Source organism: Lactuca serriola, chromosome 2 (assembly GCF_051521515.1).
Source record: "Lactuca serriola cultivar US96UC23 chromosome 2, Lser_US96UC23_V15, whole genome shotgun sequence".
NCBI lineage: Eukaryota > Viridiplantae > Streptophyta > Magnoliopsida > Asterales > Asteraceae > Lactuca > Lactuca serriola.
The window spans coordinates 183906528-183928550 of record NC_136409.1 but is presented as its reverse complement, the minus strand read 5'-3'; the positions used below and the strand labels follow the sequence as shown (position 1 = coordinate 183928550).

The 22023-nt window shown below is 41.4% G+C and overlaps 1 long non-coding RNA gene across 1 annotated transcript; it reads right to left on the bottom strand.

The window, feature by feature from the left end:
• Window positions 1-1488: 1488 nt before the first annotated feature.
• Window positions 1489-3175, bottom strand: LOC145090638 (uncharacterized). Its single transcript, XR_013701687.1, has 3 exons — window positions 3088-3175; window positions 2201-2266; window positions 1489-1638 (listed from the first exon to the last, which is right to left on the bottom strand). It is a non-coding gene; the product is annotated as an uncharacterized LOC145090638 (long non-coding RNA).
• Between the last annotated feature and the right edge of the window lie 18848 nt (window positions 3176-22023).

Genomic DNA, 22023 nt, shown 5'->3' with positions numbered 1-22023 from the left:
CCCACCAATCTCGTGCCCTGTCCTTCAGAAGACAGGACGCCAATCTGACCTTGTCCCCCTCGGGACATCTGCTAGTACGGAAAGCGTTGGCCACATCTGCCAACCATCTGGTGCTCGCTATGGGGTCCCGCGCCCCATGATAGTCCGGGGCTCCACATGCCCTGAACTCCCTGAAGGTAAGGGTGCGCGACCCCATCATGGCCGCCACCTCGGCACGGAAGGTGCCCAGTCTCTCATCCATCAACTCTAGAATCCCCTCCTTGATCGAACCGAAGATCACAGGAGTCTGCTCTATAATGATGCGCGTAATCTCCGAAGAAAGAAACTCTCGGGTCTGCTCATCCATGCGCTCATCCCCCGAGCCTGAACCTGATCCCTCCCCGGCACCTCCGCTGCCGGCTGCTGGTCTCGAACGCAAAACCACCATTCTGAACACATCACAATCACATCAGAAAACAGAAATATCTTGAGGGATCATTGATACTACAACTAGCTTCCTGGTCTTGTCTCAGCCTCTCTTGATTCGAGTACGGATCCTCTGCTTCCAGTAGTACGGGCCCATACTACCTTCCACATCTATCCGTACTTTCTTCAAGAACTGCCCTGACTCCACCAAGTCGCTTCTACTACTACTGATCCCTGCTACTTTCATCCTAGGCTTGCCCCAGGGAAACCTCAGACTTAACTCAACTAGTCCTCAGCTGCTGCAGGTCTCCTTATAATGCTAATTAACCATCACCTGAACACCATCACACGTGACGAAGATCAGATAATTCTTCAAGTAAAAGACCCGTCCCTATAACGGTTGGACTCAAACAAGAGCTGCGCAATAGGGTCAGTTCCAGCACTCTGGGATTATTCAACCCTGATCACATGTGGTGTATCGTGTTCACCTAATGGCTAACTTCCATCACTCAGAATTCCCACAAAGCACGAAGCAGGCAGCATTCGGATAAAGGAAACATACTCAGGCAAAACTATTCTCAAAATGAGAAACTGATCTAGCATACAGTGCTAAGCTCATACTATCAGGCATAACCTAAACAGGCTATCCTACTGCTGTCTACTCAATACTAGCATGCAATACTCATAAAGCTGCAACACATAAAGCAGGCACATAAGGCATCCTCCTAGATCCTTAGTCCTATACTAGCATGCTATTCAACTGAAACTGAAACTGAACAAATAACTTGTATGGATAATTTGGGAGTACTTACTTGAGCTCGGCTGACCGCATGCACACACCTCTATCTTGTTGAAAATTCTTCCTTTCTAAGTGCTTTCAAAAATTCTTTTAGAAAACATTTTACTTTTAGAAATCTTTTTATTTCCCCTTAGTTTGAGTTCAGATACACCCGGAAGTGTATCCGAATCCCTCAAACCAGGGCTCTGATACCAACTTGAAACGACCCAAAAATACGACCCACAAATTTTTATTTTAATATAATCAAAACTGTAATCAGAGCTTCATATAATAAAACCATACGTGATGTATTCCAAAACGTAATAAAATACTGTGCGGAGAACTGTATCATACTACATCAGATCAAAACATCTAAATCAATCCCAGGCTAAAGCTGAGGCGGTGGTGTGTGCGATGCCATCATCCCGAGCTCTTCCCTTTGCTTGCTGAAGTACCTGAAACCAAAACTGAAACTGTAAGCACGAAGCTTAGTGAGCTCCCCCAAATTACCACATACCATACAATATTATATCAAGCACATACGGGGCCTTGCCCCCTCCAACGGACCAAAGTCCGAAGCTGACTGACCGGGACCTTGTCCCCTACATCGGACCGAAGTCCGAAGCTGACATCGGACCGAAGTCCGAAGCTAACTGGGACCTTGTCCCCTACATCGAACCGAAGTTCGAAGCTGACATCGGACCGAAGTCCGAAGCTAACTGGGACCTTGTCCCCTACATCGAACCGAAGTCCGAAGCTGACATCGGACCGAAGTCCGAAGCTAACTGGGACCTTGTCCCCTACATCGGACCGAAGTCCGAAGCTGACATCGGACCGGAGCCCGAAGCTGACTGATCATAGCATAACATATCACTAACAGGAACACACATAATCTTGTCTGAGCCACGAAGGCATCAAACATGCTAACTACTGCATCGGATAACATCCTGATACTACTGCTAGCTAAGCGGGCCGGCATTGTGGCCTTAGACCCATTCCTACTGAAAGGGAACTCACCTCGTAAACTGGCGGCTGAGTGTGTGTGTCTGAAAGCTACCGGCTGCTGCTCCTGAATCTCCTCGGCTACAAGTCCATGAACACACTCAATCAAATACTAAACACTGCACTTGGGGTAAAATGACTCTTTTACCCTTGGTCAAAGTCAACTTACTGCTGGGGCTGACTCGCCGAGTTGGGCCACCCAACTCGCCGAGTCCTACTCTCACTTCTCAGCTCTACATGCTGCTACTCGTCGAGTGTGGCATCGACTCGACGAGTACCCTCTTGATCCAAGAACTCAGATGATCTTCATCCGACTCGCCGAGTCAGATGAACAGACTCGACGAGTTGTTCTTAATCCTCAAGGAGATTGCCTTAGACTCGCCGAGTTGTATGAACAACTCGCCGAGTCCCTCCATCACTGAGTCTACTCTTAACTCGCTGAGTCCACTCCCTAACTCATCTCGTCCACTCGACACTGAAGAAACTGGAGAACTCGGGGCTCGCGACCTGACTCGTCGAGTCGTTCTTCCGACTCGCCGAGTCGCCGCCATGCAACATATTTTTACTCGATTTCTCTTGCATCCAACACATGCAAATGATAGATCTAGGTCCATTAAGCTGTTTTACCACGTAAAGTTTCCAACTTTACGTGCACAACCACACGAATGAGGGAAATAAGACTAAAATATGCACAATAAGGGTAGATCCATGGCTCATAAGCAATGCAACTCCAAAAAGACAGTGGATCTGGACTCTTCAACACCCCAACACTCAGATCCAAAGGTATTTCGTCTTAATAACACAATCAAGCAAGCATAAAGCTTGGAACAAGCATCAAATAGCCCTTAAAAGAGCTCTAATGGAAGTTTAAGCATGAAACCAGAAGAGAACTCCGAAAATACCTGAATAAGTTCACACTTGATCTTGGATCTTGGCCCTAGAACTCGTTTCCTTGCTTCCTTCTTCTTCTCCTTCTTCACCCCGGGAACGGGTCGTTACACAAACTCCATCTTATCGGTGAAGTTATTGGTGTATTCATCAACTGACATGCTGCCTTTCGTCAATGCCAAAAACTTGTTTTCTAACGCCAACAAATTTTTGGCCGAAAAGAACTTGCGTTTGAACTGCACCAAGAATTCTGCCCATGTCAATTGTAGTGGCTCATTAGGGCTTAAATTCTTCCCTAGAGTGTTCCACTAACGAACGGCTCCACCTCGAAACTGACGCACTGCATAGATAGTCTGCAACTTGCCTCTGCAGCCACAAGTCATGAAAGCTAACTCCATTTCGGAGATCCAATCCATAACTCCAATCGGATCCTCCTTTCCATTGAAGGTCGATGGTTTGCAAGTTAGAAAGTCCTTGTACTTGCATCCCATTCCATCATTCCTTCCATCATGGTTGTTTTGCCTAACTATCGGTGGGTTGGCTTGACCAATAGACCTACTGAAGTTTCCACCTTCCGAGTGCCCTTCATTTAATTCAGGCTCTTCCACACGAATTGACAGTTCTTCACGATTCTGTTGAAGCAACCGTCTAGTTTCATCCATCTGACGATCCAACATCGTCTGAATCATCATTTGCACACCAGCCATGGTTATTGGCTCAGGTGCTGCTGCTACGACAGGTATTTGTTCAATCACTGGTGGTTGATTCCTGTTTTCATCAGCATTTCCAACTCCACTTCTTGTTCTCACCATTTTTGATCTACACACCGAATAAGGTGAAATTAGATCCTTATTCACGATAGATATTCAAATCATCCTTATCACTCCGAAACGTTTACATGCTAGTTCTAATATCGTAGACGTACGCTTAGAATCCTACACACATAAGGTTTCTAGATCCGGTCGGCAACAGACCATAGATCCGAACAAATAATATCATATATGGCAACATATAACATTTGGCACATAAAGCATTTTAGGCAACTTTCCTAAAATAAACTAGTGCTCGTGTCTAAAACATAATCGACACAAATCTCAAAATTCCACTTAGCATTCTAAGTTTAAGTCTAGAAATCCTACGAATCCCCAGTTCGCTTAAACTAATGCTCTGATACCAACTGTGACATCCCCAAAATCTCGGCCAGAAAAGACCGATTTTCATTTATGCTTTTAAATAATTTTAGAGTAAATCCTTTTGATTTGAAAGAGTTGCGGAATTTGTTCCCAAAAACAAAACATGATAAAACAATGTTTACCAAAGCATTTCATAAAAGAAATGTATTTTCATTATATAATCAAAACTCGGGGTGTCATGTTCCGATACAGACCAATAAGCATAAACGATAACATTACAAGTCATTCAACATATATATACATATACAGACTTGTAAACAAAACAACTTGATGGCTCATCCATTTCATGCCCTTGCGCCACTTCCTGTAATACAAATAAAACTGAGTGGGTCAGGCTTGGGAGCCTGGTGAGCATATAGGGTTTTCAACCCACAATAAATAATTATATTTAATTTCCACCAACCAACAATAACCCAATTACCTATTCCCGTTATTCTCACTTTATGTCCCTAAAACAACTAACATAAGGGACCTAGTCTAAGAATATTTCATCGGGGCGACAACACATGCTTCGGGGGTTCCTCAGCAATATAAGTCAAATAAGGCAACCATGAGGGGGATGGAGTACAACGAATGAACACCCGAGTTCATTAACACCTACATGTGGCGAACCTACTAATGTTCCACAAGACTGTCTAGAAAAGTCCGTGGTCGTCATCTAAACTCCGCTAGATGACTAAATCAAACAACAACGAGGCCTCTCATCTGTTTATTACACACCAACTATCTACCCATGTTCTACCCAACATATTAGTAGATAAAATATACATTTTTATACATAGTTTAAAAACCTGTATAGCATGCTTTAATCAATACATATTCTACATAACAGATGAGGCACACACACACATAACATGTATTTCATAGAGAAATAATCAGATCTATAAGATAGAAGAAAGTGAATACACATTCACACATATAAACAACAATATACTTAATACACTCAAACCATACTTGTATTATTATCGTGTTTATGAAAGGTAGTATACATTCACCTGATCAGAAGATGATCGGACAGCACTACGGCTTGCAGAAGTAGTAATCCTTAGCAGATCTGGAAGATCTTCACAAAAATCGAACTTCTCTCGGGCAGAGCTTCGGCTTGGGAATCGCACTTCTCGGGATCTTCGGGATCTCGGGACTTGCTTCGGGGCTCGAGAATATTACCGGGGCTTCGGGGTACTTCTGGCATGCAAATCGAGGTAAAACGTGAGAGAGAAGAGAGAAAAGTAGCAAATGAGTCGGCTGCCCTCGCATCCTATTTATAGGAGGCTGGAGCCTTGGAGTACGCGGGGCGTACTGCGTTACGTGGGGCGTACTGGTCCGAAATCGTCATTGCTTACGAATCCGAAGTGCTCGAGTGCGAGTGTTGACATTCCTCGGTGTACGCGGGGCGTACACGAGTACGCGGGGCGTACTTCGGATGAGTCCGATGACTCCTCTTCGGATAATGCCGAATTTTCCAATTAAATTTAAATACAAATTATTTAATAAACTTCGGAAATTCATATCTTCTTCATACGAACTCCGTTTTCGACGTTCTTTATATCCACGCGAAGGTGAGACTACGCTCTACAACTTTTGTTTAGACTCCGTCGGCTAATTTGAACTTTATTTTTATTATTTATTTTTAATAGGCCGGGACAGAAAAACTTCGTTATAAATTCATAACTTCTTCGTTTAACGTCCGTTGTCGCCTAAATTTTCATCGTTTTGATACCAACAACAATATCTTCGATTCTCGTGTAGATCGATTCGACTAAAAACCGCTCGATCTCAAACCGAGTATTTCGGGCTGCATACCGTTAAGCCGAAACTTCGATAAATCATAACTTCCTCATACGAAATCAGATTTGGGCGTTCTTTATATAATCGGAAACCTCGTTTCAACTACTACAACATTATCCAAAGATAACGAGTTTACTTTACACTTAAATTTTGACGCTTATTTTTATTCTTAATTAATCAAACGACATAATTAAGCAATTAAGCACAAAACACATAATACTCAAATAACACAATCTTATTATTTCAAAACGGGTTACAAAGGTTAACCTAGACTATTACATCAACGAAAATGCCTAGCCTGGAAACGCGGGCGTTACAACATTCCACGTCTCCCAATTAAGGAAGTGTATTATGGATGAATCCGTAGTGGTACCTTTGGAAGACATTCACGTAGACGAGCGTCTGAACTACGTTGAAAAGCTAGTAGCAATATTGGATAAGAAGACGAAGACCTTGCACAACAAGGTGATCAACTTAGTGAAGGTTCATTGACAACACCAAAAAGGATCAAAATGGACTTGGGAGCCTGAAGAATAGATGAATAGCAACTACCCAGAGTTATTTAGTTAGATTTCGGGGACGAAATCCATGTAAGTGAGGGAGAGTTGTAACACCCCATTTTTACGTAACCGTAGATTGTAATAAATACAAAATAAAATATATTACTCTTGATCCAAAATAATCATCATAGACACGTAGGAAACATCAATACAATTTATGTAGATATATAGAACGCATAAACCTGACTTCATATAAAGAAGTTATACTTCTTCGAAGGTTCACGATTTAAACCGGCATGACTCTGTGTATCATAAAAAGTAAAATTTTGATAAATTACTTTTTAGCCTAAGTGATCTAAACAAAAGTAGTAGTAGTCATTAAACCGAGAGAATGCATATAGAGAACGTCTAAATCTGAATTCATTAAAGAAAGTTATGATTTTTCTAAGATTCGGCATAACAAAGTACAACACAAAAATCAAATTTTAGATCGGTCGATTTTTAGCCCAAACAATCTAAACGAGAATTGAAGATTTCATTAATAGGAATTCAACGATATAAAGATAGTCGAAAACTGACTCCGAAAAAGAAAATTATGCATTTTATACGGGCTTTAACAGTCTAAGCATATGTAAAAAATAAATTCAAAATTAGCCGGCGGAGTCTAAATAAAAGCTGTAGATCTCATTGAGAGCTTTCCATGGATATAAAGAACGTAAAAAACGGAGCTATTATGAAGAAGTTACACAATTTTGAAAATCTAAAATTCCGTACGTGCATAGCATTCTAGAAGCTGCCACATTGCATCACCCAACATATGCTACATGTCCGCTTCTACGGGCACTCTTGCCGACCAAGTTGGTGTGTGGCGCATAGGTGGTCTGTGCATGGCACACAGACCCGAATTCCTACCTATAAATAGCTATCTATATTTCATTCATTCCCCATACCTCCCCAATCATCCTCTCTCGATAATCAATCTATACTAGACTATTTTCCCTTAATTTATGGCCAGCAAAGAAGTCTTGCGACACCCCTGAGTACTCATATAAGTAGTAGACTTTGTAGAAGGAGATCCCGAATTAGTATTCTGACCGCTTAGATCTCAGTTCTTATCAATAGTACTTTGTAAGTGAACTACACTTACTCTGCCTCCGTGTAATTTATAATCATAGTTTTAAATCGTTACTATGAACCTATAATTAAGATTTATTAGTAATTCCAAGTCGTTATACTGATTTATCAGAGGTGACTAAACGGTCATGTTCGCTTGGTTGTTGGATTTTAGAAAGGCTATACGCCGAAATGGTCCTTCTTCCCAACTATCTTGCATGGCTGATCCTTATTTGATAGAACTATCATAATTGATTAGGATTAGTGATAGGTCTAACCTACTTTACCAAGATTACCATAAGAAATAATAAACTATAGTAATATAGCTTAATGCTCGTTGAAGTGTTGGTCATCAGCTAAATTGTCTGGTTAAGTGTTAATCCTTTGAGAATCTGTCAATGTGATTTTTTCTCACTATATTGTATACTCTAGTATGTATCCTATGTATGTTAGGATAATAGTTACCTTGTAGCATGCATTTAGGCAATTAGACTAGGATAGTTAGTTGCTTGTTATGTGGATTGCTGCTATATATATATATATATATATATATATATATATATATATATACATATATATATATACATACATATATATATATATATATATACATATGTGTGTGTATGTGTGTGTACGTGTGGAGTTAAGGGCAGAACTAGCCCTATGCTGAAGGCCAATAAACTCGGGCGTACTAGCTTTATGCTAAAGGCCAAGATGCGAACCAGCTAAATGTTGTAGGCAAAATGGGGGCGGACCAGCTTTATGCTGAAGGCCAAGGGGCGGACCAACTATATGTTGAAGGCCATTATGTGTATGCATTGTGTGTGTGTGTCTATATATATATATATATATATATATATATATATATATATATATATATATATATATATATTGTGGTGTGGTATGGAGTATTTTTAGAGAATTCACTAAGTCTCGGTTTACAGTTGTTGAATAACTGCTTTATAGGTTTCTCATCTGACCGTGGAAAGGCTCACGCATGACTATATCAGAATCAAAACATCAATAGAGTTTTATAATCTTCCGCTGAAACACTCTCTTATAAATAATTGTGTAATAATGATTCGTAATGTTTTGTAAGACATATTTTGAAATAAATAAAATGGAAATATTTCCTAGAAATTTTGGGGACGTTACAAGTTGGTATCAAAGCCCTAGTTTGAGCGAATTAGATAAACACTCGCGTGATTCCATACTCAAACTAATGATCTGAATATCATAAACAAAATTTTTATAAAAGAAATGATATAAAGTGTAATAGCATGCGGATTCTTACAGTCAGGCCGAGCTCAAAAAGGAAAAGTGATTCCCGAAATAATCATATTGTTATATATGCTAATATATGATTTGTTAGAAATGCATGTCAGTATGTAGGCTAGGGATTTTTTTTCCAGAATTATAAATTAGAATTTCCTGATACCTAAGATGCCTTATAGTATAGGGACTTGCTTTTTAAATGCTGCTTAGAACCGGTAGTAATGCCAAGTAGTTATTTGATAAAATATGTTAGATTACATGCATGGGATCCATACTGGAATCAGGAAGAGTCACAAAGTTACTAAGGATCTGGAAAGGGTTGAGTGTTATATCTAGATAACTGAAATAAATCTATATTAATCCGTTCCCATATTTCATCCTTAGTATGGTGATGATCACAAGAGAAAGCGGTTCTGGTTCTGGATCGGAATAGTCGTGACCAAGCGAAACTGACATACGTGATTGGATAGAGACATCGGTAGCAACATCTTTAAGAGAGATGGTCCCAAAATTGTTCAGAACTATAAAAACAAAACTAATCGCTCTGTTTGACGAGCAGTATGCTGTCATTGCCAGAACGGATGCCGCCACCGCCACTGCTACTGTTGCTGCTACAACCTCATTTGGAGATAAGGACATGCCTTATCGAGAGTTCAATAACACCTAGCCCCCAGAGTTTGACGGTGTAAGAGACCCAATTTCTGCAATTATATGGATCTTAGATGTAGAAGGATGCTTCTACACATGTGCTTGCCCGGCTAGCCTGAAGTTTAGGTATGCGTAAAATCTCTTCTTTCATGGGGCGAAAGACAGGTGAAACTTTGTCACACAGGATTGAACACAGGCAGAGAAGGACACGATAAACTGGGAATAGTTTGTAGAAATGTTTTGGGAGGAGTATTTACCCCTAGTGGAAAAAGAGCGACTAGATCAGGAGCTTTTGTCGCTCAAGAAGAAAACTGAAATGGTGATAGAAATCACCAAAATGCTCACAGAGAGAGCCTTGTTTTTTCCTAAGTATGCATCCTCTAAACAAGTGAATATTTCTAGGTATCTGAGTATACTCAAGACTGAAATTAGATAGTTCATAGCAAACAATCGCTAAGACCTTGGTTGAGATGCATGATCATGCTAGGAGGAGAGAAATAGAGTTAGAGATCCAAACAAAGGAGAAGAGACAGACTTCGGCTCCATCACAACCAGCAACCAAAAAGTTCAAAATTAGAGGTTCAAGGTTCGGAGGTCTGAAGGGACGCACTTGCAATAAGTGTAGAAAGTTCCATGATAGACCTTGAAGCGTAGGACTAGGATGATACAAGTGTGGAAAGGAATGACATAACGCTAGGTATTGCAAAAAGAATATGATTTTCTACTTCAAATGTAAAGAGCTCGGACACTTCAAGGTTGAATGTCCTCCCTTAAAGTCAAAAGGTGCAATAGAGGCTCCTACACCTGCAACCCTAAGGATAACCGATGGACTCCAGGGTGGAGCTGAAGCTCCAAGAGCCAGGGGTGTTTAGCTCATAGAAAAAGAAGCCAAAGAAGCACCTGACGTCGTAGCGGGTACGTTTGTAGTCAACTCCATGCTTGTATTAGTATAATTTTATTCTAGATAAAGTCATTCTTTTGTATCACGTAGGTTCAAAAAAAAATTTGATCACGTTGTAGGAAATTTAGATCATCCTTTAAGGGTAGAAACAACCAACGATTGAATGATTAATGCATTAAAAGTTTACCGGAGTTGTACCTTAGAAATCTTTAATGATAGTTTCCCAATAAACCTTATTATCATTTGTAATATCCATATTCTTAGAGGTATTTAATTCTAATATATTTGAACTTTGGAAGTGACCACATCATGGTGAAGGCATTCCACGATGTGGCAATGCTGGAAGATTGGAAAATTATTTAATGATCACCATAACGTGACATCTATTGTCCATGACATGGCAACCTTGTGTCATGATAAACTTAACTTTTAGGTATTTATAGGAAAGTTGGGAGGCTAGGGTTGCCCATCGTCATCCTCCATTTATCTCAAACCCAAAAACCCTAACCTTAATCCTCCTTGGTGCTCTTGTTCTCATTTTAATAAACTTGTGGTTGTTTTGAAGAAAGAAGAAGAAGAATTAGTGCTTGGTCCAACAAGTGACCATTTCCTCCCTTTGTGTGCATCTTCTAAACTCCATGTAAGTCCTCAAGCTTCAACCTTTTTGTGTTCTTCTTAATAGATCTAGGTTTTGGGGCATGATCGATCCTTTTTGGAGTGTTTTGAGTGATATTAAGAGATAAAATTTGAAACTTTATGGTTTCTCTATGTCCCTTGAATGTCATATCTCATAGATCTGGACTTGTGTAGTAAGATGAGAACCATGCATGGATTTTGGGTCATTTTGTTCCCTTTTGAACTAGTCAGAAGGAGGACATGCATGGGTCATACATGTCCATAAAGTTTGGATTTTTATGGACCATTAGGAGTCCTAGAAGCATTCTGGAAAAGTTGGACTAAGGAATTTCGGGATTAAGTGCTCAATGGACGAGTTCTTGTAATTTTTAGCCTTTTGGACCTAAAACTTGAGATCTAGACCTCTTGGTAGGTCTCAAGGGATAAAGGTGGAAGCTTTATCCACTTGGACAGTAGAAATGATCAGATCTGGACTTTGGAACCTCTAGAATTGAAGGATTTTGCTTAACCCATTAAGACATTTTGGACCTGGTACCCACAACATGGCCTAGGTTGGTACTTTGTGGCGACTGGGGAAAATGTGTCTGATTTGTCATTTGAAGGCCACGACATGGACAAGGTTGGCCACGACGTGGAGGTTCAATCTTGACCGTTGAACTTGACTTTTGACGTGCGTTGAATTTTGGTCAAACCCTAGTTTTGTAAGGGAAGTTAAGGTTGTACTTTGTATGGCTGCATAGGTGGTTTGCAACATATGTATTCACAGTAACAGGAACAGTAGAAGTTGATCATTGTTTGTTAGGTGAGTCTCTTCACAATACTCGTGGGTCAAAGGCACCAATGTCGATCCACTGGATTATGTTTTTAGGATGATATTTGTCTTTGTGACACTTACTGTTATGCTTGTATGTGCTTGTTGTCTTTGTGTCTCTTATTGATATGATTGTATGCTTAGTTGTAAGGGGGTGAAATAAACCCAGTACTGGTTATAAGAGACCAAAGGGTGTGAAATAGACCTAATACTAGTTGAAAGAGACCGAAGGGGGGGGGGTGAAAAATAGACCCAATAATGGTTAAAAGAAATCGAAGGGGATGAAATAGACCTAGTACCGGTTGAAAGAGACCGAAGGGGTGAAATAGACCCAGTTTAGTTTTGAACCGTTATGTATGTATCGTATTGGGTATTTTTGGGGAACTCACTAATATTTGTGCTTACAGTTTTATGTTTATAGTTTCAGGTACTTCCAGTTCGAAAGGGAAGGGCTTCGCATGATCACACCGCATCCACCAACATTCTGCATTTTATGACATGATTTGGACTTTGATAACTATTTTATACATTATCATATTTTGATGGGTTTTTGAAATGAATGAATGATGTTCTATTGGTTTTAAAAATGAAACTTTTACTTCGTAATTTTTGGGATGTTAAAAGTAGGTATCAAAGCCTTGGATTGTGGTATTCGAGCACACTCTCGGGTATGTACGAACTCAAACTGAGGAATTGGTAATCTTTTTGAAAGAAAGGGGTGTGATGCATGCAATCAGCCGAGCTCAAGTAAATATTTCCCAAAATATCCATACATGTTTATAGTTTCAGTATATGTATATGTGTACAACATGTTAGATTAGGGATAATGATCTGCTCGTAATTGCATGGTAGGATGCTAGGAGAGATGACTTGTACACCAGTTGTATGAGCCTTTAGATTTCCATGCTACTATAGATTTAAGATGAATGGATATGACGACCTGATTAGGTAGTGTACTGGTTTAGAACTCCACGCTTGAATGCTGCTTGCTTTGTGCTTTTAGGGACTCCACTGGTGTCGGCTAATTATTACGAGAATGCGTTGAATTACATTTTATTGGGATAAGATAATTTTTGAAGGTTAGATTTAATGATGTTGCGTAACTCTTGTTTTAGTCCAACCCTTGTGGGGTGGGATCTAGCCTTCAAAAATTATCTGATGTCGATAACATGTAACTGTATTCGTGAGGTAGTTAGAAGGTATTGGAGGGAGTCTTTCCCATAACTAATGGCAGAGGGTGATGGGAAAAGGGAATCCTAGGAATGTCTAGGATATGTCTTAGTGCGTGGAGTGCTCTATAGTATGAGTGAAGTAATTAATAGTAGGGAAGTGACTTGGAGGATTTGAGACAATCCTTAAGGAAATTATATAGAGGTGTGTAAGGTAGTATTGAGCCTGTACTACTGAAAACACATGATCTATACCCGAGACAAGGAATGCCTTGATGATTTGGAGAAACTTTGAGAGTATGAACCTCTTCGTGCGTGCACTAATTGCTTATGTATTTTGTTTCAGCATGGTGAGGACACATGGCGGAGCAGGAGGTCCAGGATCTGGATCGAGTTTGGGCACAGGCACCGAACCAATTGATGAGGGGTTATGCGAGTTCATTGCATCTGAGATTACAAGAGGTATCCTTGATGCGACCCCGATGATGTTCGTGTTGATCAATGAGGGTATCATTAAGTTTATGGAGGCGCTTTTTCAGGCCTTTAGAGCTAAGTTATCTACTAGTCAGTATAAAGACCATACTCTCTCCTTCAAGGATTTCAGGGGATGTATAGCACTGAAGTTCTTTGGGGTGAAGGACCCCATTGCCACCAGACAACGGATATACGACATGGAGTGCATTCAGATGACTAGCTTCTGCCCCGAAGGGTCAAAGGTGAGGTTCAATGTAGGGTTTCTGAGGGAGCATGCCCAGGATTGGTAGGAGGAGGTTTTTTATGCTCTGGGAGAACCTGCCATCAAGGCCATGATGTGGTCGGATTTTTTTGACCTGGTTCCGAGAAGAGTTTGCACCAGTTGTTGAGGTGCAACAGCTGGCAAGGGAGTTCTAGTATATGCATCAGTGACTGAGACCGTGGTGGAGATCACCGCCAAGTTCCGAGAGAGAGCTTTATTAATTGGTACCCTAGTATGTTGCAAATGAGGAGTTGAAGAAGACTCGGTACCAAGAGATGTTGAGATCAGATATTAGGGATTTTTTTAGCTATTCAGCCTGTCCAACACTAGAGGACATGATATCCAGGGCCCGAGAGCGAGAAATCGATGTGGAGCACAATGGAAAGAGGAAGGCGGAGAAGGTGCAGAAATCTGGGGGTTCATCGAAGAAACCTGAGGTTTTTGAGTCTAGATCAAGGGGCCACCTGGGTCGGGGCCTTTTTGGAAAGTGCGGAAAGATCCATGACGGGTTTTGCAGGGCAGGTAGTTCGGGCTGGTATAAGTGCGATAAGGCAGGGCACCTCAAAAGAGATTGCACTACCACCACCACTACCCTTGCTTCAGCTCTGATTTGCGTTTGTTGTAATCAGATGGGCTACAAGAAGGCTGATAGCAGGGAGTGGTTGCAACACCCACTCTGGCGAATTTGAGGATCATAGATGGCCAAGAGGGCAAGGCAGAGACTTCTGTAGTGAGGAGCAGGCTTTTCAAATGATGACAGAGGACGCACGTGCAACTCCTGACGTGGTTACATGTATTTTTTCCATTCATTTATGCGCCTTCATTATTGTTTATGTTTATGTTTTATGTTGTGATGTTTAGGGACATTCTTAGTGAACATATTACCTGCTCTGGTTATTTTTGTTTCGGGTACTACTCGATCGTTTGCATCTCTTTCGCTCCAAAAGAGATTTGGTGGTGCTCCTGGGGAGCTTGATTACCCGTTGGAGGTGGAGATTGTCGATGATTGTTTAGTGATTGTATCGAGGGTTCATCGGCGTTATACTCTTGAGCTATTTTGAGAATGGTACCCACTTTATTTGGTTCATATCCCTTTGTGTGAGAGCAAGGTTACTGTGGGGATGGACTTGTTGAGCCCTAATGGGGGCAATGATTGATTGCACACACCAGTTAGTGCAGGTTCGAACCCCAAGTGGGGGAGAACTAGTTAATCAAGGAGAGGATGCTCAGCGTGGACTGGCTCTTTGTTTAGCTGCGAGAGCTAGGAGATACCTTCAATAGGGATGTTCGGGTTTTGTGGCTTATATACTAGACACCAGTATAGAGAGAAAGAGGAGGATTGAGGATGTGCCGGTTTTTCGAGAGTATTTAGATGTATTTCTAGAGGACCTTCCTGGAGTGACTCCGGGAGGCAAGTGGAGTTCCATATTGATTTGGTACCAAGTGCGGCTCCGATAGCCAAGGTACCATATTGGTTAGCACCGTCGGAGATGTAAGAGTTGTCTACATAGCTGCAGGAGCTGTTATATATGGGGTTTATCATACCGAGTAGTTCTCCCTAGGGAGGGCCGATTTTGTTTGTGAAGAAGAAGGATGGCTCCCACAGGATGTGCATTGATTATCGGGAGCTAAACAAGCTAACGGTGAATAATCGTTATCCACTTCCGAGGATTGATGATTTATTTGACCAGTTACAGGGTGCGTCTTGATTCTCCAAGATCGATCTACATTCAGGCTACCCTTAGATGAGATTCAGAGATGTGGATGTCCAGAAGATAACTTTCAAGACTCGTTATGGTCATTATGAGTTCGTGGTGATTCCTTTTGGGCTCACCAATGCCCCAGCTGCGTTCATGGATCTCATGAACCGCATGTGTAGACCGATGTTGGATCGGTATGTCATTGTATTCATGGATGATATCTTGGTATGTTATAAGACCAAGGAGCATCATAAGGATCATCTGCGAGAGGTTTTGGAGACTTTGAGGAGAGAGAGGCTTTATGCCGAGTTCTCCAAGTGCGAGTCTTGGTTGCATGAGGTGACGTTTTTGGGGCATCTTGTCAATGAGAAAGGGATATTACTTGATCCGATCAAGGTTGAGGCCGTGATGTAGTGGAGATTCCAATGTCTCCATCTAAGATTCATATGTTCTTGGGTTTAGCAAGGTATTATCTAAGGTGCATCGAGAATGTCTCTAGGATTGCAACTCCATTGACCGGGTTGATGAAGAAGATGGTTACTTTCTGTTGGAGGCCTGAACATCAGGTGGCATTTGAGACCTTGAGGCAGAGGTTATGTGAGGCTCTGATTTTGACTCATCTAGAGGATGTGGATGATTTCGTGGTATATTGTGATGCGTCGATCTTGAGTCTAGGTGCGGTTTTGATGCAGAGGGTTCGGTTTCTTGCTTACGCTTCGAGGCAACTGAAGCCTCATTAAGCAAACTATCACATTCATGATCTGGAGTTGGGGGTGGTGGTTTTTGCCTTCAATAATTGGTGACATTAGCTCTACAGGGGTCTGTTGTACCATTTATACGGATGAAAAGAGTTTGAGGTACTTGATGGACCAACCAAATCTAAATATGAGGCAACACACCTATTCACAAGATCCTTTATCACCCCAGAAAGATCAACGTGGTGGCCGATGCGCTCAATTGCAAGGTGAAGACTGCACATATTCGATATCTATGTTTAAGGATGACGATGATTATCCCACTATTGGAGCGGATTCGCGAGGTTTAGGTCGAGCGCATGAAAGAGGAACACCGCAAGAGTGAGAGCATTGTGGGGTATGTGTCCTCTTTCGATTACGATAGTAGGAAATTGTTGACCTGACATCGAAGGATTTGGGTTCCGTATTGGGGTGGTGTATGAAAGGTACTGATGGAGGACGCACATAAGTCGAGATTTTTTTTATTCATTCGGGTGCGAAGAAAATGTATAGAGACCTTCGATCCGACTATTGGTGGCCTTGCATGAAGCGCGATATGGTTGGTACATGGAGAGGTGCTTGACTTGCAGAAAGGTGAAGGCCGAGCATCAACGACCTCACAGAAAAATGGAGCTGTAGGGTATTCCCGTTTGGAAATAAGAGGAGATCATGATAGGCTTCATCACGAAGTTATCACAGACAACGTAGGGAGTGGATTCGATTTGGGTCATCCTAGATCGATTGAATAAGAGTGCACATTTTATTCCCATTCAGGAGAGCATCTCGACAGAGAAGTTGGCAAATATTTATATCCGAGAGGTTGTGGCATGAAACGGGGTTCTGGTATCAATGGTCTCGGATCGGGATGTACGCTTCACTTCTAGATTTTGGAAGAGATTTCATGAGGAGTTGGGTACTCATCTACACTTCGGCAGTGATTTTCATGCGTAGAACGATGGTCAGAGTGAGTGGACTATCCAGACTTTGGAAGATATGCTTCGTGCTTATGTACTGGATTTCAGCGGTAGCTGGGATACATATCTCCTATTGGATGAGTTTTCTTAAAACAATGCATGCCACGCCAATATTGATCGACCTCCCTTTGATATGCTCTACGATAGGAAGAATCGGACCCTGAATTGTTGGGGGAGAGGCCGGTTATAGATTCATGGGTAGCACGAAGGTGGTTCTCTGGACTACCGAGATGGTCCAGCAGGTGCGTGGGAGGTTGTAGAATGCTCAAAGTAGGCAAACGAGCTATGCAGATAGGCGCCAATCTGAATTGGAGTTTCAAATCTGAGATATGGTGCTTCTGAAGGTGTCACCCTGGAGAGGTGTCATTCGGTTCAGGAAGCAGGGCAAGATGGGCCCCATATATATTGGTCCTTTCAAGGTTATTGCCTGGGTGGGCATGGTTGCATATCGTTTGGAGTTTCCCAAAGAGCTCAGTCAGCTCCACAACACTTTTTACGTCTCTCAGCTGCGGAAGTGTTTGGTTGATGATTCCGCAGTGGTTCCTTTGGAGGATATTCAGGTGGACAAGCGCTAGAATTATATAGAGATACCAATTGTCGTTCTTGATAGGAAGAAAAAGACCTTGTGTAGCAAGGTTATGAGCTTGGCGAAGGTGTAATGGCATCACCTAAAGGGTTCAGAGTGGACATGGGAGCCCGAGGAAGAGATGCTGGAGCATTACCCAGAGTTGTTTGCAGTAGTGGACTTTGAGGACGATGTATGATTAAAGTGGGGGGAAATTATAACATCCGGATTCTTGGAGGTATTTAATTTTAACAAATTTGAACTTTGGAAGTGACCACATCATGGTGAAGGCATCCCACGACGTCGCAATGCTGGAAAATTTGTGAATCATTTATTGATCACCACGATGTGGCACCTATTTTCCACAATGCGGTAACCTTGTGTTGTGATAACCCTAATTATCGGGTACTTAAAGGAAAGTAAGGAGGCTAGGGTTCCCTATCTTCAGACTCCATCACTCTAAAACCCAGAAGCCCAAACCCTAATCCTCATTGGTGCTCTTGTGCTCATTTTAGAAAAATTGTGGTGGTTTTGAAGGAGGAAGAAGAAGAATTAGTGCTTGGTCCAACAAGTGATCATTTCCTCCATTTTTGTGCATCTTCTGGACTCCTTGTAAGTCCTCAAGATTCAACCTTTTTGTTTTCTTCTTCATAGATCTAGGTTTTGGAGCATGATTGGTCCTTTTTGGAGTGGTTTGAATGATATTAAGAGATAAAGTTTGCAAATTTATGGTTTCTCTATGTCCCTTGAATGTCATATCTCATAGATCTGAACTTTTATAGTAATATGAGAACCATGCAAGGATTTTGGGTCATTTTGTTCCCTTTTGACCTAGTTTGAAGAAGGGCATGCATGGGTCATGCATGTCCATCAAGTTTGGATTTTTATGGACCATTAGGAGTCCTAGAAGCATTCTGGAAAAGTTGGACTAAGGAATTTCAGGATAAGTGCTTAATGGACGAGTTCTTTTCATTTTTAGCTTTTTGGACCGAAGACTTGATATCTAGACCTCTTGGTAGGTCTCAAGGGATAAAGGTGGAAGCTTTATCCACTTGGACAAAAGAAATGATCATATTTGGAATTTGGGACCTCTAGAATTGAAGGATCTGGCTTAACCCATTAAGACATTTTGAACCCAGTGCTCACGACGTGCCCTAGGTTGCCACGACGTGGCGACTGGGGAAAACGTGTCTACTTTTCCGTTTGAAGGCCACGACATAGAGGGTTAATCTTGACCACTGACTTTGAAATTTGACTTGCATTGGCTTTTGGTCAAACCCTAGTTTTGGAAGGGAAACTAAGGGTTTACTTTGTATGGCTAAATAGGTGGTTTGGAGCATCTGTATTCGTGGTAGTAGGATCAGTATCCGTTGATCATCGTTTTTAGGTGATTCTAACCAATATACTCATGGGTCGAAGGCACTAATGATGACCCACTGGATTATGTTTGTGGGATGATAGTTGTATTTGTTGTCTTTGTGACTCTTAGCTATAGGTGTGAAATAGACCCAGTACAAGTTGAAAGAGACCGAAGGGGGTGAAATAGACCATGTTCTAGTTGAAGGAGACCGAATGGGTGAAATAGACCCAGTACCATTTGAAAGAGACCGAAGGGAGTGAAATAGAACCAGTACCGGTTGAAAGAGACTGAAGGGGGTGAAATAGACCTAGTTTAGTTTTGAACATAATTTATGTATGGTGTGGGATATTTTGGGGGAACTCACTAAGCTTTGTGCTTACAGTTTTATGTTTATGGTTTCAGGTACTTCCAGTTCGGAAGGGAAGTGCCCAACATGATCGCACCACATCCACTAGCACTCCTCACTTTATGACATGATTTGGACTACTGTTTTATACATTATCACATTTTGATGGGTTTTTGAAAAGAATGAATAATGTTCTATTAGTTTTAAAAATGAAATTGTTACTTCGTAATTTTTGGGATGTTACACCATTTCTATGCGAGTGATGAGCATAATAGTAACCATGGATTGGTTAAATGAGTTTGAGGCGATGATCGATTGTAGGCAAAAAATAGTACGGGTTCAAACTCTAAGTGGGAGAGAACTTACCATCCGAGGTAGAGTACTGCAACTAAGTCATCATTTTGTTCTGCCACGAAGGATTGAAAATACCTACAACAAGGTTACAAGGGATTCTTGGCCTATGTAATCGACACTTAAAAGGACAAGAAGGGAACCCTGGCATGTAACGACCCAATTTTTTTCAAAAGAAAATTTTCATTTTTAATTAGCCAAAATATGTTTCATCATTCATGAAACGCCAAATACAATTTTTATTGGAGCAAAATTACCATGCATGAACGCAAAGATCGAAGCTTTATGTGACAACTGAGTCTTGAGATGCTAGATCTAGTGTTTGGAGTGTTAGATCTGCTTTGAATCGTCTGAATAAGGAATGAGTTGAATGGACTCGCCGAGTCGATGAGCCGACTCGACGGGTCGGTGAGGGTTTGTCCCAATGAGCTTGATCATGCGATAACTCGGCGAGTTGGGGGTCAACTCGACGAGTTGAGTTGGACCTTCATGAGACTTTTGAGGAAAACGAGTGGATTCGATGAGTTACATGGGTGCACTCGGCGAGTCAGGTCAAACATGGGCTGTTGACTCGAGTTTGACTTCTGTTGACTTTAGGGTTGGGTCAAACATGAGTAATGGAGATCATGGAGGGGTAAAATGGTCTTTTATCCACTTCAAGAGTTAGAGTGAGAAATAATAGCCTTCGGGTATTAGAGTCATGAAAAGAGTATTAATTAGAGATATTCATCCTTTGTGTTAGATGGATGTTAGTTTGAGATTCGAGTACGAGGTTATTTGCTTGCTTTCTTGCGAGGTGAGTCTTCTCACTATATTTACCATGAGTAGTATCTTTGTGTGATTGGAGGGTCTTGTACGCTTACCTTAAGTATTGTGATATCATGCATTATGTCTTCGTGATATAGGTTGTGTATTATTGTTATGAGCTTATGGAGATAGGTCCAGAGGCTCCACCCGAGTTGTAGGACCGGAGGGTCTCCACTGAGACACATTGACCGGAGGGTCTTATTCGTGTTATAGCCTCGAGTGGCTAATGTGATATGTGTGGTATTTTGGGGAACTCACTAAGCTTCGTACTTACCGTGTGATGTGTCACGTGTTTCAGGTTTTTCTCAGGACCACGGGAAGGCACCAACTTGATTGTACACATCAGTGAAAGAGTCATGCTTGGAGGATCTTAAATTTTAATCAAAAAATTATGGAGTTGCGATTTGTAAATTAAATAAATGAGATTTATGTGAAACGTGTTATGAGAATTATATGATTTTAAATGAAATTTTTGTTTGGAAAATTATCGGTGTTACAAGTTGGTATCAGAGCCTTGGTTTGAGGGATTTGGATGCATCTTAGGGTATGTCTGGACTCAAACTGGGGATTTGAGAAAAAATTTCAATAGAAATGATTTTTCTAAAACAAGTACGAGTTTCTAAGAGAAAACGAGAAGGATCAGTGTGTGCAATCAGCTAGAGCTTGAACGGTGATTTCCCAAAATACCCTTACTTATTTGTGTTATGAGTTATTATTGAGATATTAGTGATGCATGCTAGATGATAGGCTAGGTATTTCATATATTAGGGCTAGAGTTGCCGGATTTGTGATGCCTTAGCCTAGGAATTTTTGTTGTCTGTGATACGCTTTGAGTATCTGCGGAGTAAGAGTATCCAGCAGGAATCTTTTAGAGAGAGCTTTGAGTAGAGGAGTAATCTAGGATAGATACCTAGATAAGCATTGGAGAAGCCTATTGAGGGAGTAGTTAGATACCTTCAAGAGGTAGGGTTGCTTGAGTTCGGTGATACCTTTTGAGTGTGAGTAGAGCAAATAGAGTTGTAACCTAGAGTGGTTTTACGTGCTGGTAGAGATTATTCGATGCACGAATGTTGCTTGCTTCATGCTTTGTGGAACTCTTGATGATGGGAGTCAGCTACTAAGTGAATATGACGATATTCAGGAGGTAGATGGCTGGCATCATAAGGAGTTATTCAGCAATTGTTGGCAAAGAAGTGTGAGAACCTAGGAAGAGCCTAGGGAGTGACCTTAGACAGATGAGTACGCTGATAGAGGAAAGTATTCGCTGGGGAGCAACCAAGTTTAACGGGATTGGTGATCGAGAAGGTTGAGCAGCTACTTAGGAAATTTGGGGCGATCTGTGT